This window comes from Ictalurus punctatus, chromosome 28 (genome assembly GCF_001660625.3).
Source record: "Ictalurus punctatus breed USDA103 chromosome 28, Coco_2.0, whole genome shotgun sequence".
Classification (NCBI taxonomy): Eukaryota; Metazoa; Chordata; class Actinopteri; order Siluriformes; family Ictaluridae; genus Ictalurus; species Ictalurus punctatus.
Genome location: NC_030443.2, coordinates 19,853,049 through 19,865,548, shown reverse-complemented (window position 1 = coordinate 19,865,548; position 12,500 = coordinate 19,853,049). Strand labels below are relative to the sequence as shown.

At 40.6% G+C, this 12,500-nt stretch overlaps 1 protein-coding gene across 1 annotated transcript in view; it reads right to left on the bottom strand.

The window, feature by feature from the left end:
- LOC108259799 (disks large homolog 4) overlaps window positions 1-12,500 on the bottom strand; it is a 54,357-nt gene that overhangs the window by 40,321 nt on the left and 1,536 nt on the right. The window lies entirely within an intron of this gene.

Sequence of the window (12,500 nt, the reverse complement as noted above, 5' to 3'; positions counted from 1 at the left end):
ATCTCACGCCTAAAACAGTTTCAATTATATAAGCGCTTTATAAAGTTTTTAGAAGTTTAAAAAAAACCCTCTATCGACAGAGCAGATCACTGAAACCCTGACTGACTGAACTCAGAGCATAGAAGAAGAGAAAAGAAGAAGAGAAAAGAAAAAGAAGAAGGAGATAAAAGAAGAAGAGAAAAGGAGAGAAAAGAGAAAAGAAGAAAAAGAAGACGGAAAAGAAAGAAATGAAGAAGCAGAAATTGATGAAGAGAAAAAAAGGAGAAGATAAAAAGGGAAAAAAGAACAAGAAGGAGAAGTAAATGATGGGAGGAAGAAGACAAAGTAAAAAAAAACAAGAAGAGGAAGAAAAAAGAAGAGGAGTTGAGAGACAGACAGAGAGACAGACAGAAAGAGGGCAGTGGTGTGTCCTTGACTGGAGATCAAATACCAAAATATGAACCCCAACTTTACACACACGTACACACACGCGCGCGCACACACACACACACACACACACACACACACACACACACACACACACACACACACACTTTGCAGTGAGATCCAGATCGCACTGATTTGGTGAACACCAGGGGAGGTGTTCAGTTTCTCTCGGCTTAAAGTAATAGAACTCTATCTCTCACTTTACACACACACACACACACACACACACACACACACACACACACACACACTCGGTAGCGAATCCCTCCTCTTCTCTGCAACATTCCTGCCCCAATGCACTCAACATGGCACTGCACTACACTAACTTTAGCACGCTAACATTAACACACACCTTAGTCACTGCTTTAGCATCCCAAGTATGTCGCTAACATTTAAACTAGCCTAGTTTAAAAACCTAGCACATTCTTTTGTGACAGTGGAAACTGAAGTGAAAATGAAAAACTTAAACACTGTACACTTAACAGTAAATTTCTGTAATACGAACGCACGCCGTACTCAGCTAGCATGCTGAGATCGCTGTTTACCTCTGTGCTAGTTAGCTAACGTATTATAATCCAAGCCCACGTGGAAAGCCGTATACTATTAAGCTGCTATCACATCTGACCAAATTCAACTCATTAGCTAACTCGCGTCAAAATGGACAACGTTACCACTAACACCTAACGCTTCACACACAGTGTTAACAACACACTAATGATGAAGCTAACGGTCAGACTAGCCGAGCTACAGATTTAAATCTACTCATCTCACAGTATGCTAACGTTAGTGCTAACTCTAACACGTTAACAGCACATTAAGGGCAGCGCTAACAATCGTGCTAGGACGACACCGCGGAGTCAACCGACTAATCAGCCAAAAAAAAATGTTTAATGGTGAATCGTTAGCTTGAATGATGCCAGTTCGCTCATGCTATCGTAGCAAGTGAGATTTACCACACAAATGTCAAGGATGTTGCTAACAGCCATGCTAGCTTAGTCGACAAGGGCCGTGTTTCAAAAAGCATGGCGATATGGTGGTAACTCTACCATTTAATTGGTGATAAATAACGGACTGCTGAGGTGCAGATGTAGCGCGGGGTGTGACAGTGTAATAATGTTGCAGTGCATGCTAACATGCTAGCTGTCTGGTGGTGTGTGAAAAAGCAGAACACATCTGCTGACATTCACTAAGCTAACATCGCCGAGCATCTATTATTCATCTGTAATGAAGGGAGTGAGAGAGTGAGAGAGAGAGAGACAGCGAGAGCATGAGTAAGAGAGGGACAGACAGAGAGTCAATTGGGTTAGAAAATAAAGCATGAATGGAGAGAAAGATAAAATTATAAAAGAGAGATGGATTAAAGTGAAGGTCAGAAAACACGAGGGAGGATCGGATTATTGGATTGATTTTAATGGCGGAAAGAAAATGACAGAGAGAGAGAGAGAGAGAGAGAGAGAGAGAGAGAGAGAGAGAGAGAGAGAGAGAGAGAGAATATCAAGATAAAGCCTCAACACTCCTCACACACACACTTTTCTCTTTTGCTAGTATAAGATCCAAACACTCATTCAGTACACATCTGTATTGAGTACTCTTCAGTATTCCTCACACTTCAGTATTCAGTACACTTCAGTATTCAGTACACTTCAGTATTCCTCACACTTCAGTATTCAGTACACTTCAGTATTCCTCACACTTCAGTATTCAGTACACTTCAGTATTCCTCACACTTCAGTATTCAGTACACTTCAGTATTCCTCACACTTCAGTATTCCTCACACTTCAGTATTCAGTACACTTCAGTATTCCTCACACTTCAGTATTCCTCACACTTCAGTATTCAGTACACTTCAGTATTCCTCACACTTCAGTATTCAGTACACTTCAGTACTCAGTACACTTCAGTATTCAGTACACTTCAGTATTCCTCACACTTCAGTACTCAGTACACTTCAGTATTCCTCACACTTCAGTATTCAGTACACTTCAGTATTCAGTACACTTCAGTATTCAGTACACTTCAGTACTCAGTACACTTCAGTATTCAGTACACTTCAGTATTCAGTACACTTCAGTACTCAGTACACTTCAGTATTCCACACACTTCAGTATTCAGTACACTTCAGTATTCCTCACACTTCAGTACTCAGTACACTTCAGTACTCAGTACACTTCAGTATTCAGTACACTTCAGTACTCAGTACACTTCAGTATTCCACACAGTTCATCACAAACATTTCAACATACACATATCTAAGGTGATTCAGGGTGGAGTTTTCTTTTCATTAAATGAAATTGTGATTGGTGCCTGGTCACAGTTTTAAATGCAGATGGGCCCCAATTCAGAGAAAGATCAGAAAATTCCTTATTTGTGCACAGAGATGATTTATAAAGGCGTTATTCTCGTGTTATTACAAATGATGAACCGATCACTCCTTAGTTAAAGATCAGTATTTTCAGATACAGCAAACTTCAGACACCAAGCCATGTCTGCACTAATCCTCTGCGTTTCTGCTAAATGGGGAACGTTGTGTACTTTTCTTTTTCAATTTTGGCTGAACTCTCGTGCTCACACACACACACACACACACACACACACACACACACACACACACAGGACCTCCTGCGTCCCCTCCTCCAGCTTTTCTCACTTTGACAGATGAGCAGACCTTGAAAAATAAAGAAAAACAGTAATATATCCATGGAGACGCTTTACAGTCTGGACACACACACACACACACACACACACACACACACAAAACAGGCCTGTCATCTCTTTCTGTTCATCCACTCCATAACAATCTGTCTTTCATTCATTTCTTCTTTTTCATTTCTATTTTAAAATCTGCTTTTACAAAACAGTAGGAATCGGGGTTTTTTTTATTCGTGCATTTATAAAACGGTGACATCACACAGCCGTGAAATCCACGCTACGCTGCTATGTTAGCGATATTCTTGCTGCACTGCACTACATTAACTTTAGCATGCTAACTTTCTATTCCACCAGAATGGCGCTAACATTCAAACTAACCTAGTTTAGCACACTGATCTTGTTAGCTAACTTGTAACAGCGGAAACTGAAGAGAAAATGAAAAACACTTAACACAGTAACATTCTGAATCATCAACATACACCTTACAGAGCTAACATGCTAAGAGTTACACCTTACAGAGCTAACATGCTAAGAGTTACACCTTACAGAGCTAACATGCTAAGAGTTACACCTTACAGAGCTAACATGCTAAGAGTTACACCTTACAGAGCTAACATGCTAAGAGTTACACCTTACAGAGCTAACATGCTAAGAGCGGTATTTACCTTTTTTTCTAGTTAGATAACATACGATAATCCGAGCCCAAGCAACATTGTGGTTCTGTCACACTCAGAACTAACAGTATGCTAGCATATGAGACCAAACTGAACCCCTTAGCTAGTTGAGTTCAAATGGAAAGTGTTAAGAACTCACTAAAAGATTTATTCCTGTGGTGAATTGAATTCATTTATGAACACACCGCTAACTGGCATATCTGATCAAATTCAGCTAGCTAGCTAGCTTGTAACATTTGAATCCTGAGTTAAAATGGAAAGCGCTAAGACTAACACATTAAAACAATAACACACGACTTAAGAGTGCGAGAAACATGCTAAGAGCAGCGGTCATGCTAGGATGACTTAGCAGAATCAAGAGGTTAATGAACTAAAAGCGGTACAGTGTAAACTCAGATTAAGGCAGGAATTAACGTTAGCGTGAACTAGCGTTTATTTGATGATAAACAGAATTAGCGAAGGATCTGTGGAACAGCCGATTAACAACGTCGCCGTCATTATCATTATCTCTTTCAAAAAAACACACAAACAAAAGCTGTCTCAGTGATGCTGTGAAAAGGAGAAAATCTGTTTTTATTTGGTGTGTGTGTGTGTGTGTGTGTGAGAGAGAGAGAGAGAGAGAGAGAGAGAGAGAGAGAGAGATAGACAGCATCAAAAGCTTTCGAGATCTCACAGCTTGTCCAATCTGCTACTTTTTGCCGCCACCACAACGCATCCAGCTGTCAGAAGAGCAAGCCAAAGTGGAAATGAGCCCGTTAAGAGCATGGACACACACACACACACACACACACACACACACACACACACACACACACACACACACACACACACCTGCACTAACCACCTGAGACACATTACCAATGTAGAATTTACTCTAATGTAGACATGCAAACAATAATACACACATACAGTAGACACTGTCACTGCCTCCCTCCTGTGTGTGTGTGTGTGTGTGTGTGTGTGTGTGTGTGTGTGTGTGTGTGTGTGTACTCTGCAGACTCATAACTCACTGTTCTAATGTACGGTTAATCAGATCTGGTGCTTTAGCAGTTCCTGCAGCTCGACTGCCCAGAATTCACACTCCGCACCAGCCGGCTGATCTGTAACCCAGAACCGAACCAGAACCGAACCTGAACTCGTCCTCGTAGCTGTCCAGAAGTCTCTGTTCTTCAAGCGCTAACCACTGAGTTCTGTCCATTATAAATAGACTTATACTTCATCAGAACTTTCTCCGAGAGCTGTCCACAGACTGCACAGTCTTTCAGAACAGTAGATCTTAGCTGTCAATCAAACAAAGTGGGCGTGGCTGTAAACAGCTATAAAAAATAGGGGGGCTATATTTGTTATTTTTGTCTCAGGATATCTTGCAGAACGCTTGATTCGTAGCTTTTGGGTTTTACTCCTAGAAGAAGGCTTGTATGGCTCTTCTCCAATGATTTCAACTCAACCGAGCACCTAAAAAATAAATAATAATAATAATAATAATAAAAAGAATTCGCTAGTGGGTAAGTTAAAGGTTAACCTAAACATCAGTTTCATATGAAGAGGAAATAGACACGCGGCTTCTTGTTAAACTATTTTAATAAGAAGCGCTGATCAAATTCAAACACGTCGAATACAGAAGTCCATGAAGAACAGCTGCAGAACTTTGCACTCATGCAGACCTGAACCAGAATCCAGCGGAGAGCTATTCAGATTCAGAACTCAGCTAAACCCTGTTCAGAACTTTCCAGGATACATCCAGACCCAAACCAAAGCTGAGCCAGGCCCCCGAGTAAGCTCTCTCAATGAGCTGTAAAGAGAGCGTCCAGAGACGGCACCGAGCTGGGGCTGGAGGAGTCCAGGCTTTCTGTCGACAGAAAGGGTTGATGGGTTCTGGCTGGACTTCAGCTTGGCTCTCATTGGGTTCTGGATGAACTCGGGAAGGGCAGTTTGACTTTGGATGGGTCTACCGCCAACCCGTCTGTTTTCAGAGAGCTTTGAAACAGTCTGGTTCTATTGGCAGATCATTTTCTGTCATTTTAAGCCAATAGAATATAAAATAATCATCTCATAATAAGAAATATTAGATCAATTTCCCCAAATTCAAGCGCTTTTCACTTCCTTTTTTTCGGTGCACTGAATTTAGATAAAACACATCAAATAATATCAACACACGTCGGTTTAGAAAGCAATATTTTACGATAAAAATCGAATAATTCCAACGTGCAACAGTGGAATTGAATAAAAGTCACAACCTCAGATGAAAAGGACTAAAGACTCGTCACAACAGACGTTTAAAAAAACCCTCGAGCGCGGTCTTTAAAAAAGTTCTGACTCTGAGTTCTGGACTCTGGGATATCGAGATGTTCAGTCTGGGTGTCTGCACAAAGCTGTAGAGTCGACTTACACTCCTGATACACATCTCCTCACAGTCATACAGAGCCTGAGACACACTCCATACGGGCTCTAGTCGAAATAACACATCTCTCTGGATCTGTCTTTACAGACCAGCTCTAACGCCTCAGACCGGCGGAAACACTTCACTCTGAGGGTTAGGACGAGGTTTTCCCCCAAAATTTATTTACAAAGCTGTTGATTACAACGCGCTCGACTTCAGGCTAACGAAGAAAGATGGAGGGAGAGCGTTAATTACTGAACTCAGTGAAACACACCAAACCGTGGGCTATATTTGGAAGAACGAGCGCATTCTCACTCCTCACACCCACGGGGACGCTTCGATTTCTTCTCAAAGACATTTTCGGAGTAATCCTCTACCTCAGACTCGCTCTCTTTGTCTCTCTCTCTCGCACACACACACACAGATATATATACACATACTGGTCATTTCAAGTACAATACACGTGCACACACACACACACACACACACACACATAAGCATGGACCACTTCGAGAAAAAAGGTGGAGAAATCTTCTCACACATTTCTCTCTCGCCCACTTCATATTGTCTACTTCTGTCAACTGACGAGCAGGCACTCGCCTCCGTCGCCATGGGAACAGGCCACAAATCAAACGAAGCCAAAAGGAGCCGAATGACACACACACACACACACACATTCATCTGTGGAATAGTCGGTGATGTAACACACACACACACACAAACAACACGCACATACAACACAAAAAAAGACGCGCCGACGCAAACGAGTCATCTGTCAGGATGCGTTTTTTCATATCGGGATAATTGTTGAACTTTTATGACGCAGCAGTGCCACAGATATCTGACGTTATTTATGTTTGAATTAAAACCGATCCAAACACACAGTGGCTGCGTATCAGCACCGGGATACACGCAGACTAACTGTTTTTATGTTTGTTTGTGTGTTTACTTTATATAACACTCAGAACATGGGTTTCTGAAAGCACACACAACTTTAGTAAAGACTTCGACTAACTAGAGTTAGAAGTTTATGAGCTTAAAATTAGAAAAGTGGGGAAAAGAAAGGTATTTACACGTGAAGGGTTAAAATCTCTATGTGGGGTTCATCATTATGATTAGATTAGATTAGATTGAGTAAAACAGTAAAACTAATAAGTAAATATTTTATTTGTGCTTCGTTACAAACATCAACATCAAACACCAACATCAAACACCAACACACACTAAAATCAAACACCAACACACACTAACATCAAACACCAACATCAAACACCAACACACACCAACATCAAACACCAACACAAAACACCAACATCAAACACCAACACACACTAACATCAAACACCAACATCAAACACCAACACACACTAACATCAAACACCAACATCAAACACCAACACACACTAACATCAAACACCAACACACACTAACATCAAACACCAACACACACTAACATCAAACACCAACATCAAACACCAACACACACCAACATCAAACACCAACATCAAACACTAACATCAAACACCAACACACACTAACTTCAAACACCAACATCAAACACTAACATCAAACACCAACACACACTAACATCAAACACCAACACACACTAACATCAAACACCAACACACACTAACATCAAACACCAACACACACTAACATCAAACACCAACACACACTAACATCAAACACCAACATCAAACACCAACATCAAACACCAACACACACTAACACAAAACACCAACATCAAACACCAACACACACTAACATCAAACACCAACACACACCAACATCAAACATCAACATCAAACACCAACACACACTAACATCAAACACCAACATCAAACACCAACACACACCAACATCAAACACTAACATCAAACACCAACATCAAACACCAACATCAAACACCAACACACACTAACATCAAACACCAACACCAACACACACTAACATCAAACACCAACATCAAACACCAACACACACTAACATCAAACACCAACATCAAACACCAACACACACCAACACACACTAACATCAAACACCAACATCAAACACCAACACACACCAACATCAAACATCAACATCAAACACTAACATCAAACACCAACATCAAACACCAACACACACTAACATCAAACACCAACACACACTAACATCAAACACCAACATCAAACACCAACATCAAACACCAACACACATTAACATCAGACACCAACATCAAACACCAACACACACCAACATCAAACACCAACATCAAACATCAACATCAAACACCAACATCAAACACTAACATCAAACACCAACACACACCAACATCAAACACCAACACACACTAACATCAAACACCAACACACACTAACATCAAACACCAACATCAAACACCAACATCAAACACTAACATCAAACACCAACACACACCAACATCAAACACCAACACACACTAACATCAAACACCAACACACACTAACATCAAACACCAACATCAAACACCAACATCAAACACCAACATCAAACACCAACATCAAACACCAACACACACTAACATCAAACACCAACATCAAACACCAACACACACCAACACACACTAACATCAAACACCAACATCAAACACCAACACACACCAACATCAAACATCAACATCAAACACTAACATCAAACACCAACATCAAACACCAACACACACCAACATCAAACACCAACACACACTAACATCAAACACCAACATCAAACACCAACATCAAACACCAACACACATTAACATCAGACACCAACATCAAACACCAACACACACCAACATCAAACACCAACATCAAACATCAACATCAAACACCAACACACACCAACATCAAACACCAACACACACTAACATCAAACACCAACACACACTAACATCAAACACCAACATCAAACACCAACATCAAACACTAACATCAAACACCAACACACACCAACATCAAACACCAACACACACTAACATCAAACACCAACACACACTAACATCAAACACCAACATCAAACACCAACATCAAACACCAACATCAAACACCAACACACACTAACATCAAACACCAACATCAAACACCAACACACACCAACACACACCAACACACACTAACATCAAACACCATCAAACACCAACATCAAACACTAACATCAAACGCCATCAAACACCATCAAACACCAACATCAAACACCAACATCACACACCAACAAACACCAACACACACTAACATCAAACACCAACATCAAACACCAACACACACCAACACACACTAACATCAAACACCAACACACACTAACATCAAACACCAACATCAAACACTAACATCAAACGCCATCAAACACCATCAAACACCAACATCAAACACCAACACACACCAACACACACTAACATCAAACACCAACACACACTAACATCAAACACCAACACACACTAACATCAAACACCAACACACACTAACATCAAACACCAACACACACTAACATCAAACACCAACATCAAACACCAACATCAAACACCAACATCAAACACCAACATCAAACACCAACACACACTAACATCAAACACCAACATCAAACACCAACACACACCAACACACACTAACATCAAACACCAACATCAAACACCAACACACACCAACATCAAACATCAACATCAAACACTAACATCAAACACCAACATCAAACACCAACACACACCAACATCAAACACCAACACACACTAACATCAAACACCAACATCAAACACCAACATCAAACACCAACACACATTAACATCAGACACCAACATCAAACACCAACACACACCAACATCAAACACCAACATCAAACATCAACATCAAACACCAACACACACCAACATCAAACACCAACACACACTAACATCAAACACCAACACACACTAACATCAAACACCAACATCAAACACCAACATCAAACACTAACATCAAACACCAACACACACCAACATCAAACACCAACACACACTAACATCAAACACCAACACACACTAACATCAAACACCAACATCAAACACCAACATCAAACACCAACATCAAACACCAACACACACTAACATCAAACACCAACATCAAACACCAACACACACCAACACACACCAACACACACTAACATCAAACACCATCAAACACCAACATCAAACACTAACATCAAACGCCATCAAACACCATCAAACACCAACATCAAACACCAACATCACACACCAACAAACACCAACACACACTAACATCAAACACCAACATCAAACACCAACACACACCAACACACACTAACATCAAACACCAACACACACTAACATCAAACACCAACATCAAACACTAACATCAAACGCCATCAAACACCATCAAACACCAACATCAAACACCAACACACACCAACACACACTAACATCAAACACCAACACACACTAACATCAAACACCAACACACACTAACATCAAACACCAACACACACTAACATCAAACACCAACACACACTAACATCAAACACCAACACACACTAACATCAAACACCAACATCAAACACCAACATCACACACCAACAAACACCAACACACACTAACATCAAACACCAACATCAAACACCAACACACACTAACATCAAACACCAACACACACTAACATCAAACACCAACACACACTAACATCAAACACCAACATCAAACACTAACATCAAACGCCATCAAACACCATCAAACACCAACATCAAACACCAACACACACCAACACACACTAACATCAAACACCAACACACACAATCAGTGAGAAAGCAGTGTTTAGTGATTGGTGTTAATGAGTTGAATAACCCTGGGGGAGTTATGATAATTATTCAGTTTTAAATTAAAAGAAATTGAATCAGAATTATTTATTACGTTTGTATATTTTTTCAAACATTTCCCTCATGTTCACATCATGTGACGAAACCGAAACACAGTCAGACCAGATTCCTTAACACAATATATTTCATAAATATCAATTACAGTTCAAATGTTATACAATTTATAACAGTTTAGTCACCGGTCTGTCTCTCTGTCTGTCTGTCTGTCTGTCTCTCTGTCTGTCTGTCTCTGTCTGTCTGTCTCTCTCTGTCTCTCTGTCTGTCTGTCTGTCTGTTTGGCCGTCTCTCTCTCTCTCTCTCTCTCTCTCTCTCTCTCTCTCTGAACTCCAGCAGCGCTACAGAAGGTTGTTATGTATCAGCACACACTCCTCCAGTCCTCCAATCCTACGCTCCTCTCCTTTCTCTGAGTTTACTCACTGTTCAGCCAGCGATGAGTGATTCGCCCTCGTCCTACGCAAACACACACGCTGCTCTCTCTCTCTCTCTCTCTCTCTCTACCTTATCCCCCCTCTTTCATTCTGTCTAACTCTAGTGTGAGTCTGAATTTGGGGTGCAAAGAAAGAAAGAAAAATAAAGGAGAGAACACTGTGTAAGTGATTCTTATGCACTTTGCCAGAAACACAGCAGGAGATCAAAAGACTGAAATGAGCAGCTTTGCACACACACACACACACACACACACACACACACACACACACACACAGAGAGACACACACAGGGCTGAGGCAGAAGTGTTAAACACCATCTTTAATTTTAATAGATATTATTAAGCTGACTGATTTCAGCAGCACTGTATCACAGTATGGCCATGCTAACGCTAATGCTACCAATGCTAACGCTAATCAGGGGTGCAGGTTAACGTTTTGAGCGGGCAGCACTACAGCGTCATACTGAGGCTAGTGTAATAACTCTTTTATAACAGTTTTAGTCCCTATGTTTAGTGATTTTGATGCACACAAACAGAAGCATACAAATCAATAAATTTACTTTATTTTTCTTTTCAGGACATGTTGTCCATGTTTTAGGATTACACCTGTAAGACATGATGTTAAAATTAGCGCTAGCGTTACCTAGCATGATGCTGAGAAACTTCCTGAACTTTACTCCTGCTCTCAGCTCCACTTCTCTATTATGACTCTAATGAATCATTTTCATTGAATCTGATTTCTAGCTTTAGTTTTTGTCACATTCCCTCAGATAACACACAGACACACACACACACACACACACACACGCATGCACACACACACGCACGCACGCACACACGCACGCACGCACACAGGGTTTTCTTACATGGGTTCCACCTTGGATTTTTTTTAAACAACTAACTTCTAATAATAACTTTGGATCAAACTGAACTGTTTGAGTGAATCAAAATACACAAAGTTTGATTCATTTGATTTATTGTGATATAATTACAAAGGATGATAGTTTTGAATTACCTGCCAGAGTGAATCAATCCATATGACTCTTTATTCACTTGATTCACCGCTCAGGCCACTCATGTGTTCAT